Genomic DNA, 17,014 nt, shown 5'->3' on the forward strand with positions numbered 1-17,014 from the left:
CCTACACTCAAAGAAATGCTACTCCTGACCAGCAGTCTTTGTTGTCAGGTAATATGGCAGCGACAGATAGGTTGGCGTCTCACTTCTGTCTGGGGCTCAGTTCAAAACGAGAATCGTCACTGAAGACAGTTCTATTGCCGTCAATGAGATTTCAGGACATAGAGGTGTCTGGAGATGTCCAGGACAATAGTAGGATACCGACCTGGATGTCGCCCCTCATGTGGAGTGATGTTCTGGGGTGTCATTTCCTTTCACAGCAGGACCCCTTTGGTTGTCATCCGCCGTAGAATGTACTCGAACCGAATACAGAAATTAAAATTTTACAGTGCATGTGAGTTTTGAACTCATGACCCTCAGTGCAATAGTTTAATAACATACGGAGAACACCCCGGTGACTGTAGAACTGCGCGTCTCCTGGGACATTGCACCCTCGTTAAGAGAACAGCGTGTCGGTGTTACGTCATCCTAGTCCGAGAACGAGTCATCGTTCCTGCATACTCCGACTCCCGATGACTGATGTTCGCCCGGGCGTTAATCTTCTTAGAACTTCCCTTGCCGCTATGCTCTTCGTCACCTTTCCGCTTGTTACCTGTCGCTGGAGCTTCGAATTTGACCTGGGTTGCAGAATCCTTATAGGGCTTCATTCGAAGGACGGGGACCATTTCTCATGATCTTTCGTCGTCTTGTGTCGGGGTCGAAATCTTCAACTTCATAAGTAACATCACACAACTGTTTTACAACCTTATAAGGTCCAGAGTAGTGTCTGAGGACCTTCTCAGAGAGACCAACCTTCCGTACAGGAGTGAAGATCCAGACGAGGTCACCAGGCTGGCAGACAACAGGGAGGTGGCGATCGTTTCCTTGAGCCTGTAGCGTGCGGAGTCGGGCTAACTGCCAAGCTTCCTCAGCTCTCGTTAACACCTGGCCGACGTAGTCGTCGTCCACGTCATCAGGATGTAACGGAAACACAGTGCCCATCGTCGTAGTCGCCTCACTCCGACGCACCAGCAAAAGTGGCGTATATCCTGTGATGTCTTGTTTGACGGTGTTGCAGGAAAACGTCACAAAAGGTAGCACCTCATCCCAGTTGCTCTGCTCAACATTGACGAACATTGATAGCATGTCGGCCAAGGTCTTATTAAGGCGTTCAGCAAGCCCGTTAGTTTGCGAAAGGTAGGCAGTCGTCATGTGATGAGTAATGTTGCACCGACGGTTTATCTCTGTCACAAGATTCGATTGAAAAACATTCCCTCGATCCGTAATTAACGACCTTGGGGCACCGTGTTTTAATACAATGCCTTCCACGATGTATTTGGCTACCTCGAATGCTTCGGCTGTTTTCACGACTTTTCTAATGGCATAACATGTTAGATAATCAGTGCAAACAATAATCCATCTATTGCCACTAGCAGACGATGGAAATCGTGCGAGGAGGTCAATCCCAAGACGATGGAAAGGCGTTTCGGCTGGTGGAATTGGTATGAGTCGGCCAGGTGGTTTCTGAGGAACTGCCTTTCTCCTCTGGCACACTCGACAGTGCGACACATAGTGACGGACACTCTTAAATAAACCTGGCCAGAAAAATCTCTTGCGGATCCTATCGTATGTCTTAATAAATCCTAAATGTCCGGCCTCAGATGTGTCATAGAATTTCTGTAGAACATCTAAGCCCATGAGTTTAGGAAACACTGGTAGCCACCTCTTTCCAAACGGATCGATGTTTTTCTTCCAAAGTAATCCAATAACTATCTTAAATTGTCCTTTGAAATCCTCTGGCCGGCCGCTGTGGCCTAGCGATTCTAGGCGCTTCAGTCCGGAAACACGTTGCTACGGTCACAGGTACGAATCCTGCCTCGGGCATGGATGTGTGTGATGTCCTTATGTTAGTCAGTTTTAAGTAGTTCTAAGTCTAGGAGACTGATGACATCAGATGTAAAGTCCCATAGTGCTTAGAGCCAATTGAACCATTTTGAACCACATCCTCTGACCGATTTAAGGCAAGCATAATTTGAACTATCTTGGCGTCCTTCTGCTCAGCAGAGAGGTCCTGGAGTACAGCGAGACAGTCACTGTCTTCATCAAAGTCTTGGTGGTCTTGCACAGGGTTTCTTGAGAGACAGCCGGCATCTTGGTGTTTTCTTACACTTTTGTACACTATGGTAATGTCATACCCTTGAAGACGTAGTGCCCACCTGGCGAGTAGTCCTGTTGGATCCTTAAGACTTATCAACCAACTAAGTGAACGAAGGTCTGTAACAACTGTGAATGGCTTTCCACACATGGCCCAGATCACAGCAAGACACCTCCTTCTGTAGTTGAGTAGTTTCTCTCGGCTTTTGCAAGTGTCCTAGAAGCATAGACTACAACCTTCTCTTTTCCATCCGAAATTTGCACCAGAACAGCACCGATCCCATACCCACTGGCATCTGTGTGTAGTTCTTTAGGTGCTCTCTCTCATCATACAGACCAAGTACAGGGTCAATCGTCAGAGCTTTTTGCAGCACATCGAAAGAATCTTGTTGAGCACCATCCCAGATAAATTTGGCATCGGCTTTTAACTACTGTTGGAGTGGCCTGGCTTAGATACAAAAGTCTTTGATAAAACGACGGTAATAGGATCATAATTCGAGGAAGCTTCTCACATCTCTAATACTTTTAGCAATAGGAAATTCCGTTGTAGATTTCAGCTTTTCTGGGTCTGGCCGCACACCTCTGTTTGACACAAGGTGTGCAAGTATTTTGATTTCTTTTGCTCCAAGGATGCACTTTCTTGGATTAAGTTTCAGTCCGCCTTGTTGGAGAGACTTAAGAACGGTCCTCAGTCTTTTTACGAGTTCATAAAATGTCTCTGAGTACACTATAATGTTATCCATATAACAAAGACACATTGTCCACTTCAGGTGACACAGAAGATTATCAACCATCCTTTCAAAAGTTGCTGGAGCATTACGCAAACCAAACGGCATTACCTTAAACTCATACAGGCCCTCAGGGGTGATGAATGCAGTTTTCTCACGAGCAGCCTCATCTACTTCGACTTGCCAGTATTCCGAGTACATGTCTATGGTTGAGAAAAACTTAGCCCCCTTCAGACAATCTAGTGTATCGTCAACTCGTGGAAGGGGGTATACGTCCTTTTTAGTTATCTTATTACGCTTCCTGTAATGATCACAAATGCGCCATCTTCCATCCTTCTTCCTGACGAGAAGCACTGGTGACAACCATGGGCTCTCCGAAGGCTGAATGATGTCATTCTTCATCATTTTCTCTACCTCGTCGCGAATTATTCGACGTTCCGTTGCTGACACACCGTATGCTCTCTGGCTTATTGGTTGATGGTTTCCAGAGCTAATCCGGTGCTTCACCGTCGATTTGTCTGATTTGCTCTTCACCTGCAGATTGAAGCGCTCAGAGAACTCTTGAAGAATGGGAAGTAGCTTTTCCTTAGTGAGATCTGGTGATAATCGAGCTAGAAGATCTTGTCTAGTAGTGGTAGCGCCAATTTCGCCCACAGACTCGGCATGGGAGGTTTCTATGACGCTCAGCTGTTCGGCAATTAACGGCTCAGCGTTTGCTACGTACATACGTCTTGGAAGGACCTGCGGTTCTCTGCGACAGTTAACTATCCACAGTTCACCGAATCCGTTCTTAAACGAGACGACAGAGGCTGTGATGACCAAGTTATTCTTCAGTGGTATGCTTCTGTTACATTCCACTACAAGATCCTTGGGTTGGTCTGTATGACAAATGGCAGTTACCTTTCTAGTGCTGACTGCAGGAATGATCACTTAATCCAGCACGCATAGTCTCCACACACTCGGATGCTCATCTTCCTGTTCACAGAGTCTCATCTCGCCTACCATAATATTCGAGGGACCACAATCTATAATTGCTTGAGAAGCTTTCAAGAAGTCCCATCCGAGAATGACGTCATGACTACACTCTTGTATGACGATGAATTCAAAGGGCTGTGTATGGCCACTTATGCCCACAAGAATGAGACAGCTTCCTGTAGGTTTTACATATTTCCCATTAGTCACCTTCAGCAGAGATGTTTTGTAGTCGACGAATACGGTTTCCTGCAACTGGCGATGGTGCTTCTCCGAAACGACTGAATATGATGCTCCAGAGTACACAAGAGCTTCGGCTGTTCGGCCATCCATGAGGACATCGACGTAGTTTCCTATCATTTTAGTAGTGATCCACGGCGGAGGATTTCTCCCTTCGGCGGCCTCACCCCCAAGGAAGGTCGCACCGTTAATTTTACAGGTTGCGGCGGCAAGGTGATCGGCTGGAGCTTCTAAGCGGCGATGCAGACCTTGATCGGCGTGCTGGGGAGCGTCCCCTCCAGCGGCTAGCTTGTGGTGATGGTGACCTATGTCGTCCTGCACCCACATCTTCTTGTTCATCTTCGTCGTCCCGGAGTTGGCGTCGTCCAAGATCGGTCTGCTGTCTTCTGGCGCGGGCGTCATCAAATATGCGCCGCCTTTCTCGACAATAGCGCACCACATGTCCCGGTCGTCCGCAGTGGAAACATACTGATTGGTTATCCTGGGTCCTCCAGACGTCAGTCTTCCTTGGTGCCCAAACAGGTTCCTTATGCGGCATTGTAGGAACATAACTTCGCCTGGGTCTTTACCTTTTCAGCGTTTTAAGGGGAAATGAAGGACGAGAGATTGGGTTCAATTTCTGTTCCACTTCCACCCTGATGACCTCTTAAAGCGTCTCGGTTTCTTGCTCTCTGTGCAATCTAAGTGCCTTCTGAACTTCCTCTCACTATCTGACGAAGAACACTTGTGAAATCAGTACCTTCCACCATCACTGACGTCGATACGACGCTTGGAAGCAGTTCAAACTTCTACGTGTAATTCTTTTTTGATGCATTGTCTCAATATACTGACACCATTTTATGAATTCGTCTGCCGTCGAAACCTCCTCAGGGCTTGATACATGTCCTCAACATTACACTTCATGAGATGTGTAACCTTATCTTCCTCCATCATTCTAGGATCCACTATTTTACACAGCTCCAAGACGTCTTCAACGTAGGATCCTGTAGTTTTACAGTTTCTCCTGCACGCTGTGTCCTGCACTTTAATTTATCTTCAGCCTTGCACTTCTGTCATTGTGTGTCGCCGAAATACTTGCGCAATTTCGCCTGGAATACTTCTTAGCTTGTGAACGTCTCCTCGTTGTTCTCATATCATTACGTTAGCCAAACACACGGTGTCATCCCTTTTCTTAAATTCTGCTATACGCTCATATACCTTCAGCCACTTGTTTGGATCTTGGCCATAGTCACCAGAGAACCCGGAAGGATGTCTCATGTGGTGGCACACAGTTGCTGTCATCGTAACGTCCTCTTCTTCTTCTGTCTCCGATAGATTGCCATCTGTTGAATATGGCTCGAACTCGGTTTTCTCACCACGTAAACGGCGGCTCTGTCGTTGCCTGATGGGAGCCACTGTGTCGTCGATAATGTGCGCTATCGCAAGTTCCAATTCCCATCGTCTCCACCAGAATAATCTTAACGCAGGTTTATTCAGCACTTGCACATACAAGAGTTCGGAGCGAATTGCCTCCTGCCAGAACACATACGTTATATATCCAGCTACCGAACATTCCAGTACAATTATTCTTGACATCTGTGGATACTTGTAGAAGGTGCTCGAAACGACTGTGGAAATTAGAATTTTACAGTTCAGGTGAGATTTGAAGTCACGACTCTTCATGCGACGGTCTGGTATCATAACCACTAAGCCACGGTGACTGCGCTACTTAGCTTCTTCAGCGAAAATATTTTCTACTGCTTGTATTCGTGCTTTCCTAACACTACGTTGGCTAACAAGGTCGCTGGATCTCTCTCAAACTGAGAACGTTTGGAGCATTATGGGTAGCGCCCTCCAACCAGTTCCGTATTTTGAGCATCTAACGCGCCAAGAGGCAAAATTTGGTACGATAGCCCACAGGGCGATATCCAACCGCTCTGTCAAACAAGGCCAAGCCGATTATGTGCTTGCATAACAGCCAAGGGGGGACCAGCGCGTTATTGATTTGTTCTATTTCTGAGGATTTTTTCTTGAAACAATCATCCAACTTTTCTGAAATTGTAGTCATTTGTTGGTGTTTTCAGGTACTTCACATTTGCCGATGTCCGTCTCATTCAGATAATGCTTTCGTGGTTTTTTCTCCTTGAGTGTAAGTATGGATTTTCTTGAGAGATAAAAGCTTCTGTCAAGAAATCAGCACGGAATTAGAAAGCATCGCTCGTGCGAAACTCAGCTTGCCCGTTTCTCACATGATATCCTGCAAACCATGAACGCAGGGCAACAGGCGGATTCCATATTCATAGACTGTCAGGAAGCTTTTGACACGGTGCCTCACTGCAGACTGTTGACTATGATCCGAGCACACGGATTCACGTCGTTCGAAGACTTTTTAAATAATAGAAATCAGTAGGTTTTCCTTGACGGCAAATGTTCGTCAACCAAGAGATTGTTAGGAATGCCCCAGGGAAGTGTGATAGAATCGCCCTTATTCTCTATATACGTAAATAATCTGTCGGACTGTGTGAACGACATTTTACATCTGTTTTCTGATGACACTGTGGTATGTAGGAAGATGTTCTCGTTGCGTCACTGTATGAGGATGCAAGATGAGCTATACAGAATTTATAGTTCGTATAAGGAGTGGCACCTCATTAGAGAAATGTAAGTTAATACGGGCGATACGTGGACAAAAAGAGCAATAACGCGTCCTCCCGAGAATGCGACTCTTTTAACTTCAACATCTGTGACTTGAAAGTCCGGACCAATCGTTCAGCGGCACCGTTTGACTGAGGCGTAAACGGCGCGGATGTCAGATGTTGAATACCATTGGCCTTGCAGAATGACTGAAATTCTGCGGACATGAATTGTGGGCCATTGTCGGAAACAATAGTCTGTGGAAGACCTTCAATGCAAAAGATAGCCGATAACGCTTGGATGGTGGCAGATGACGTCGTGGAAGACATCCGGACAACAAAAAGAAAATTACTGAATGAATCTACTACAACCAACCATCGAGCATTCCAGAATGGACCAGCAAAATCGATGTGTAAGCGTTGCCAAGGGGAAGTGGCTTTCGGCCATGCAAAGAATTTCCGCGGTGGTGCGGATTGTTGTTCGGCACACGCCATGCAAGAAGAGCACATATGCGTAATCGCAGCATCGATTCCGAACCAAGTACAGTGCTGACGAACAAGTTGTTTCGTTCTCACTACACCCCAATGTCCTTGGTGGAGAAGCCGTAAGACAGAGGACTGTAACGAACGTGGGACCACGACCCTGGACTGATCATTATCAGAACGCAACAACAAAACACCACGTCGAACAAAAAGTCTCTCCTTGTGAACAAAAAATCGGCGAACCAACGGATCCTCGATCCGTGACTTTGACTTTGGCCATTGCCTAGCAACAAAACGCAAAACGGTAGCAAGGACAGGGTCAGCAGCTGTGGCTGTAGCTGCACGACGAAAATCAATCGGAAACGATTCGACCACGTCATCGGTTTCCGCATCAATGAACATGCAAGCAAGTTCGGAGGAATCGAATGCTCTATCCTCAGCAACAGGCAAACGGGACAACGCATCGGCGTTTCCGTGCTTAGCAGTGGACCGATACAAGATATCGTAGCGGTATTGCGAGAGGAAAATAGACCAGCGAATGAATTTCTGCGCTGTACGTGGAGGTACAGGCTTGTTCGGATGAAAAAGCGACGTCAAGGGTTTATGGTCTGTGATGATGGTAAAGTGACGACCATACAAGAAATCATGAAACTTAGTAACACCAAATACGAGAGCCAAAGCTTCTGTCTCTATCTGTGAATAATTTCTTTGCGCTGACGAAAGCAATTTGGACGCAAAGGCAATAGGGCGATAATGTGATCGATCTTTGTGCGCAAGCACAGCACCGATCCCGAAATCCGATGCATCTACCATCAACAAAAGGGGTTTCGGGGGATCGAATGGCGTAAGGCAAGTAGTGGAGAGCAACGCCGATTTCAACTGGCGAAAGGCGCGTTCGCATTCCGTCGTCCAGACGAACGGAACACCTTTACGGCGTAAGCGATGAAGCGGAGCTGAAATGGAAGAGGCGTGGCGCACATATTTATGATAATAATTGATTTCTCCCAGCCCACTCTGCAGCTGCTTCAAATTCTGCGGCGAAGGCAAGTCTTGTATGGCACGGAGGTGTTCTGGACTGGGATGTACGCCTTGGGCATTGATGACATGTCCCAGATAGGGTAAGTCACGAGCAAAAAACACACATTTGTCCTTCCGCAAGCGAAGACCATTTTGTCGCAAGACCTAAAATAATGTTCTGAGATTGGCTAAATGTTCTTCTTCTGACTTTCCGGAGATCACAATATCGTCCAGATAATTTGCTGCAGTAGGGACCGAGGCACAAACAGTTTGCAGATATTCCTGAAACAATGCAGGGGCGGATGCACACCCGAATGGCAGTCTTTTGAATCGGTACAAACCAAGATGCGTGTTAACCACCAAACCGCGCTGGGAGTCTTCATCCACCGGTATTTGTAAGTACGCATCTGCTAGGTCCAACTTCGAAAAATATTTACCCGGGCACAGTTTGTCAAAAAGATCTTCCGGGCGGGGTAAAGGAAAAGTTGCAATCACTAGTTGCGGATTCACTGTAGCTTTGAAGTCCACACAAAGTCTCAATTTTCCGGAAAGTTTTGGCAATATTACTAAGGGTGAGGCCCAGAGAGAAGCCTGCACACGTTCAATTACATCTTGTGATTCCAAATCGTGTAATGTTCTTGCGACCTCATCACGCAATGCGTGGGGAACATTGCGCGCTCTGAAAAATTTCGGTTGCGCGTTTACTTTCAGTTCTAAATGTGCTTGATAGTTCTTAGCGCAACCGAGGCCCGGTGCAAAAATGTCTGCAAATTCTTCACATAGACGAGAAACACTGGCTGAAGGCACAGTCTGGTTCACTGAGAGGACCTGATTTACTATAGACAAGTTAAACAACTGAAATAAATCTAAACCAAACAAGTTCACTGCAGAAGAAGAACAAAGAATGTAAAATGACACAACTTTTGTTTGTCCCTTGTATGTTGCAAGAAGGCTGCACTGTCCTAACACAGGGATAGCTTGTCCGGAATAACTATGTAACTTAACATTGGCGGCATGCAACGGAGGTGTGCCCAGTTGTTTGAACGTGTCTTTATTGATTAGTGAAACTGCAGATCCGGTATCGAGTTGGAATGGTATCACGTTGCTATGAATGTGCAAGTCTACAAAAAGTTTATTGTCCTGCTGACGACAAGAGCGACTATCTCGTACAACGTGAACTGACACTGGTACAGAATCACTTGCGACTTGACGGGATTTCCGTCGATGTCGACGCGCACTATTTCACTATTTGTGGGATGAACACAGTCACTGTTAGAGAGAGTGGCACTGGGTGGAGTGGAATTAACTACATGAATGTCCATGGGCGAAGGCTCACGAGCCTGAGTATTCTTGGTTCGATTCCGATTCCGGCGTGAAGCAAAGGGCCTGGAATGGTTGTGAGTGTCCGATCTGAGCTTTTTCTGGCAAACACTCTGAACATGTCCTTTTTTATTACAGAAAAAGCAAATAGCTTGTCGTGACGGGTAATTCTCACGCGAATGTCTAGTTGCACACCGCGGACATGATTTTAGCACTGCATTTGCTTGCTTGCGCGGCACACGTAGTGGAGAGCTTGGCGGCAGCTGCACGGACAGGCGCGAGGGCTGTTTACTGTTCCGTGCAGTTTGCCTGGTGGGCCGGTTAATATGACACACAGCTGGCGAAGTTTCAAATGATTCCTGAGCAAAGTCAAGTGTGTCTTGCCTATCCAATATGACCACCACTTGTTGCAGGGAGGGATTGACTAGTTTCAAAATCTGTTCTGTGCAATTGCATCACGTACCATAGTATCTGAATAAGGGAGTCCACATTCACACTCAAAAGCACAATTCCTAGTAAGGCCTTGCAAGGTTGAAACCCACTCCCGATTAGTTTGACCGGCCATACGTTTTGTACGAAAGAACGTATAGCCTTTTGCAACGACATTGACTGATTCTTTGAAATATGCATCCAATGCCGACAAAATTTCGTCGTAGGACAGAGTTGCTACCTCGCGTCAGGGAAATAATTTCACTATCACACGGTAGGTGGACACACCTACACAAGAAAGCAAAAAAGGCTGCCGCTCAATACCTTGAATTCTGTAGGCGGCGAGATGGAATCCAAATTGGCGTGACCACTCCGTCCAGCTATCCAGTGCCGCATCAAAAGGACGAAAAGGTGGTGCAACAGCATGTTGCGGCTGCTGTAGCGGTGGAGCGGCGGTGGCCGCATCGTTTTGCATTGCACGTTGACCCTGGACGAGCTGTCCAAGGGCATCCAATAAGGCCTGCGTCTGCTGATTCTGCAAGCGATAAAATTCGGACAGTACATCTGGAGATTGTGGCGAAGCGATGGCACAAGTAATTTAAGCAAGTATAAAGAAGAAGACCGTTATCGCATCCTCGTCGCCATGTGTTGTGAATTGGCAGGAGCCAATTCACGGAGTTTGGAGGAAGCCGAAAGGCACGCGTTTAAGCTCACGCAGGTCTGGAAAATGACAAGGAATTATAGTAGCCAAAAATAGCACATAGCTTCTGGAATGCTTAACTTTAATCCATAATTGGAGAATATCGCACTTGATGATACATAATTACAATCTCAATATAAACTGGTAATGGCGCCTTGCTAGGTCGTAGCAAATGACGTAGCTGAAGGCTATGCTAACTATCGTCTCGGCAAATGAGAGAGTAGTTTGTCAGTATAGCATCGCTAGCGAAGTCGGCTGTACAACTGGGACGAGTGCTAGGACATCTCTCTAGACCTGCCGTGTGGCGGCGCTCGGTCTGCAATCACTGACAGTGGTGACACGAGGGTCCGATGTATACTAATGGACCGCGGCCGATTTAAAGGCTACCACCTAGCAAGTGTGGTGTCTGGTGGTGACACCACAGATATGAAACGGAATGAGGATGTAAGGACAGTAGTAGGGAAGACGAGTGTTCGACTTCGTTTTATTGAGAGACTTTTCAGGAAGTTATAGCTCGTCTACTAAAGAGACAGCGTACCCATTATTGGGTACTGCCCGGGAGTCTGGAATCCCAATCAGGTCGTATTAGCAGAAAACATCGAAGCAGATCAGAGACGTTCAGCTATATCTGTTATCGGCGGACTCGACAAATATGTAAGCGCTACAGACAATATTCGTGAACTCAGATGCGAATCCCTCGAGGGAAGACGACGCTCTGTTCGCGAGGCATTACCGTAGAAATTTAGAGAACCAGCATTTGAAACCGACAGCAGAAAGCCGCCAACGTACATTTTGCCTAAGGATCACATCGATAAGATGAGAGAAATTAGGTCTGGTATGGAGGCTTTCAGAAACAGCTTTACTAGCACCTGACAGATGTTGAAAGAGGCAACGTAGTGGGGTTCAGCCGGTTGGTCAAATCGTGCAGTATCCAGACTTGCGGTGCATTAGGGTGTGACATTGGCCTGATTTTGGACTGCATGGGAAAGTGAGGGCAGGCACGCTCTTTAAAGATCATGTAAACGACATCCAACCAATCAAAGTGGTGATCGTAGGATTTTGCTCTAAGTACATAGTAATTTCTTCACCTCTGGGCCAGGCATATGATAGCAAGTGCCACCCATGTAGTTCCATCCTGCACCACACGTAGGAGTCAAGGAGCAGCCGGTCAGTTGCACTGGCGTCTCATGTGTATCTTGCCTTTAACAGCACAACACAAACGACTTCATCTGGAGTAATACCGTGACTGAGAAGCACAGACTACTGATGAATGGCGTCGCATTATGTTCAGCGACCATCGTCGGCGAGTATGGTGGCCACCTGGAGAGAGGTCATATTGTTCCAATCTTTAGGATAGGTACAGTAGTGTTACTTCCACACTACTGGCCATTCAAATTGCTACACCACGAAGATTACGTGCTACAGACGCGAAATTCAACCGACAGGAAGAAGATGCAGTTATATGCAAATGATTAGATTTTCAGAGCATTCATACAAGGTTGGCGCCGATGGCGACACCTGCAACGTGCTGACATGAGGAAAATGGTTCAAATGGCTCTGAGCACTATGGGACTTAACTTCTGAGGCCATCAGTCCCCTAGAACTTAGAACTACTCAAACCTAACTAACCTAAGGACATCACACACATCCATGCCCAAGGCAGGATTCGAACCTGCGACCGTAGCGGTCGCACCTAGAACCGCTCGGCCACATCGGCCGGCGACATGAGCAAAGTTTCCAACCGATTTCTCATACACAAACAGCAGTTGACCGGCGTTGCCTGGTGAAACGTTGTTGTGATGCCTCGTGTAAGGAGGAGAAATGCGTACCATCATGTTTCCGACTTTGATAAAGGTCGGATTGTAGCCTATCGCGATTGCGGTTTATCGTATCGCGACATTGCTGCTCGCGTTGGTCGATATCCAATGACTGTTAGCAGAATATGGAATCGGTGGGTTTCGGAGGGTAATACGGAACGCCGTGATGGATCCCAACGTCCTCGTACCACTAGCAGTCGAGATGACTGGCATCTTATCCGCATGGCTGTAACGGATCGTGCAGCCACGTCTCGATCCCTGAGTAAACAGATGGGGACGTTTGCAAGACAACAACCATATGCACGAACAGTTCGACGACGTTTGCAGCAGCATGGACTATCAGCTCGGAGACCATGGCTGCGCCGGCCGAAGTGGCCGTGCGGTTAAAGGCGCTGCAGTCTGGAACCGCAAGACCGCTACGGTCGCAGGTTCGAATCCTGCCTCGGGCATGGATGTTTGTGATGTCCTTAGGTTAGTTAGATTTAACTAGTTCTAAGTTCTAGGGGACTAATGACCTCAGCAGTTGAGTCCCATAGTGCTCAGAGCCATTTTTTGAACCATGGCTGCGGTTACCCTTGACGCTGCATCACAGACAGGAGCGCCTGCTATGGTGTACTCACCGACGAACCTGGGTGCACGAATGGCAAAACGTCATTTTTTTGGGTGAATCCATTTTCAGTTTACAGAATCATGATGGTCGCATCCGTGTTTGGCGACATCGCTGTGAACGCACATTGGAAGCGTGTATTCGTCATCGCCATACTTGCGTATCACCCGGCGTGATGGTATGGGGTGTCATTGGTTACACGTCTCGGTCACCTCTTGTTCGCATTGACGGCACTTTGAACAGTGGACGTTACATTTCAGATGTGTTACGACCCGTGGCTCTACCCTTTCATTCGATCCCTGCGAAATCCTATATTTCGGCAGGATAATGCACGACCGCATGTTGCAGGTCCCGTACGGGCCTTTCTGGATAAAGAAAATGTTCGACTGCTGCCCTGGCCAGCACATTCTCGAGATCTTTCACCAATTGAAAACGTCTGGTCAATGTTGGTCGAGCAACTGGCTCCCCACAATACGCCAGTCACTACTTCTGATGAACTGTGGTATCGTGTTGAAGCTGCATGGGCAGCTGTACCTGTACACGCCATCCAAGCTCTGTTTGACCCAATGCCCAGGCGCATCACGGCCGTTATTATGGCCAGAGATGGTTGTTCTGGGTACTGATTTCTCAGGATCTATGCACCCAAATTGCGTGAAAATGTAATCACATGTTAGTTCTAGTATAATATATTTGTTCAATGAATACCCGTTTATCATCTGCATTTCTTCTTCGTGTAGCAATTTTAATGGCCAGTAGTGTAGCTTCACGGGGATGGGAGCCATCGGGTATGAATTTAGTTCACGTCCTTTATTTTCGTGTGTTACCCCTCAATGCGACTGTATCTTGGTGGCATTTGTGAACAGGAAAATGCTCGTCCACACACGGCACGTTTCTTAATAAATTGTCTTCGTAAAGTTGAGGTAATCCTGTTGTGGGGCGGTGGGTAAATAATCAAGATTGTCGTCACTTTTGTTACGTCGTTATGAAAAGACACTTAAATTGTCTGTGCTCGCGCCGTTTCCAAGAGCCTGAAAACTATTCTCGCGGTCAGCCAGAAATCGATGGAAAACATCCTGAGCATAATTTTCAGTCTGATAGTTCACTTTACTCCTTGTATTCACTGAAAGAAAATATTCCTACTTGCTGTTTACTCAGCGGGATTAGGGACCTTCAATATAAATAAATATTTTGAAGATTTACTAATTGATACTTTCAATAAAGGTTCACACACACAACACATAGTCTTTGTAATCTATCTAATATAGCTACGGGAAACAGCAATATTAACAGTTCGGAGGCGACCTCTACGGCAAGGTCCAACTAAAATGGTCTGTCGCCCTTAATTGTAATCTCCAAAAGCTAATTGCTCGCCTTAAAGTGGAAAATAATCTCAGCACTTGATATACGGTTTGATCAACATTACGAGCGGCACGAAAACAGTTTCTTCCGTGAAATCTAAGCAATCCAGGACGGGATCAAAGTACTCACGAGTTCACTTCCTACTTTTACCAAAAATGACTTTGATAACTGCCCAGCTCTCATGTCATCAGAGGCACAGTGCACGGGGGCCTTTGACTCAGGCGGACAGGTTGATACCTCGATGCGAAGTGTCTCGTTACTGCCTCTCTGGCCGTATTCATACAGGATGAAGAAAAATTGTGTAACGAAATTTTAATCCTGGATAGATGTTGCCAGTAGGAATCAAAATTACTAAAGTTGTGTACGTCGACAACGCATCATTGTTAAACTACGTAAACTGGCACCACACGCTCAGATTGGCCGTCGGACTGCCCTGTTGCCGTTCGTTGTTTGACGGGCAACGCTATGGTTGTCGCTTCACACATCCAAACCTCCTTCGCCCCGTCATTGCTACAACGTGATACGCACACGTGTCGAATAGGTCTTGCTGTTTGTCCCGCGGCCAATCGGAGAGCATCGCGGCAAGTTTCCGTAGTTCAAAAATTGTGCCTTGTCGACCTACGCAACATGAGTAATTTTGGTTCCTACTGGCATCAGCTACGCAGGGTTAAATTTTGTGACACAATTTTTCTCCACCCTCTATATGGGAGCAGCGTACGGCCAAACGGAATATCTGCTATCAACCGCCATAAACACAGATAATAGCATCTAAACGGTCCCTTTCTCAGACACTTATCAATTAATATCTCTGTTGTTTAACAATTTACAAAATTCTTAATTTTTATGTAAACAGTGTTAAGTTTGCCTTAGTTACTGATAAAGTTTTATCTCGACTACATTTAAACTTTGCTGGCTAGAATTTTTGGAACGGAATCGACGGTAGAACATGACCTCTGAACCGCCTCCTTACGATTCCTTTTAATGATTATTATTCACAATACCGTCTGGAAACTTGGCACATCTGTATTATCGCATGAATGTAATCGAGTGCTTTAAGCAGAGCTTTCTATTACAGATAAAAATCATATTAAATCACGAATAAGGACTATTCGTTCCAAATTTGGCTTTCAGCAGATAACTTGAAAACTAACATAGGTAACTTATTCGTGTCATATAGTTAATGTTTTTATATGAAAGCGAAGCTACATAAAATTTTTCATGTTTCTGAGTGTAGTATTTAGAGCCTTCAATTTTTCGTAAAAACGTCGATTTTGGCGAAAATATTGCTCTGATCAACTTGAGAATAGTAAATTTTAATTGTGACAAACATTTTCATATTCGGACCAATTTTTAGCTTTGTAGTCTTATTACTCAGCGCCACTAATTTTTTAAAGATCGTGTATTTTGCCTGACACATTCGTTTGATCATTCTGAGACTGAACAATATTAACATTAATATACTTAAGCATACACTGGAGCAGTTCGGGAAAGAAATTTAAACTTTTAATTCCACTCTTAGATTGTGTTGCAATCCTTTGCATACTAAGCACAGGCGCGTAGTGATAACGTGGCGCTGGTAGTAGTGAACTGGGGTAAGCCCCAGCACACTCGCTCGCCTGCGTATCTCTTACAATGATACAGCTCTCGTTTCGCCTCACCGTAGCCGACAAGTTCCTCAGACCTGTCATAGATAGAGCTCCGTCACGGTCCCAGTATCCAGAATATCAAGGACTAGTTGTAACAGTAGACGGCAAGTTGCTCCCAGAAGAGCATTCAACGACTTTATAATATCCTTCCCAACCAAATCAGGGCATGCATCCAGGCCTCAGTGGGTGCAACGTGATACTGATAAATGGGCTTCAAATAAAATTTTGTTTGTAAATTTGACTCAATTCTGTAACCACAGAAATAACATCGAATTATCTTCTAACCAGTGAAGATTCATTTCTTCTCCTTCACAGCTTCTGGGTCCTCACTTATTTTGTCGGACAGAGTATTTACGATGGACCTATTCATTGATCTTGAATGATTATCCGTTTAATTTTAAAAGCTCTTATATCAGGAATTATGGTGCTTCAGAAGTAAGGCGGCGCATATTCGGATGAATCTTCAGCTATACCGCTTTACTTCCCACACCCGATCAGCTGCAATGGTTTTACGAGAAGACCTTGTAAGTGAGCAATATCACTTCGTCGAACAGGACATCTTCACATCTATTACGTCTAGTTGACAGTATTACACAAATCAAATTGTTTCCTCCGCATTTGCTATGATTTCAAATCAAACGTAAACTCACAATCAGACATTAACGTCTATCCCACTCCACGGCTACAACAACTGATGTCAGAACAATCTGGCGAGTAGACCTGCCCGAAGCATATTTTCAGTTCCTGCTAGATGAAGAGTCACACCGTTTATTGCAAATATATAAAAGGATACTTTTCGGAATTGCTTGTGACGCTGCAATTTCTCAACGTTACTCGGAACTATTAATTCAAAATATTCCGAAAATAGTTAAGTATTACGATGATATAATTGTCACTGGTCCTACAACAGAACAACATTTGGCAAATCTACGTATAACTTCTACGTAATACAGA

Source organism: Schistocerca serialis, chromosome 3 (genome assembly GCF_023864345.2).
Source record: "Schistocerca serialis cubense isolate TAMUIC-IGC-003099 chromosome 3, iqSchSeri2.2, whole genome shotgun sequence".
In the NCBI taxonomy this organism is placed as follows: domain Eukaryota; kingdom Metazoa; phylum Arthropoda; class Insecta; order Orthoptera; family Acrididae; genus Schistocerca; species Schistocerca serialis.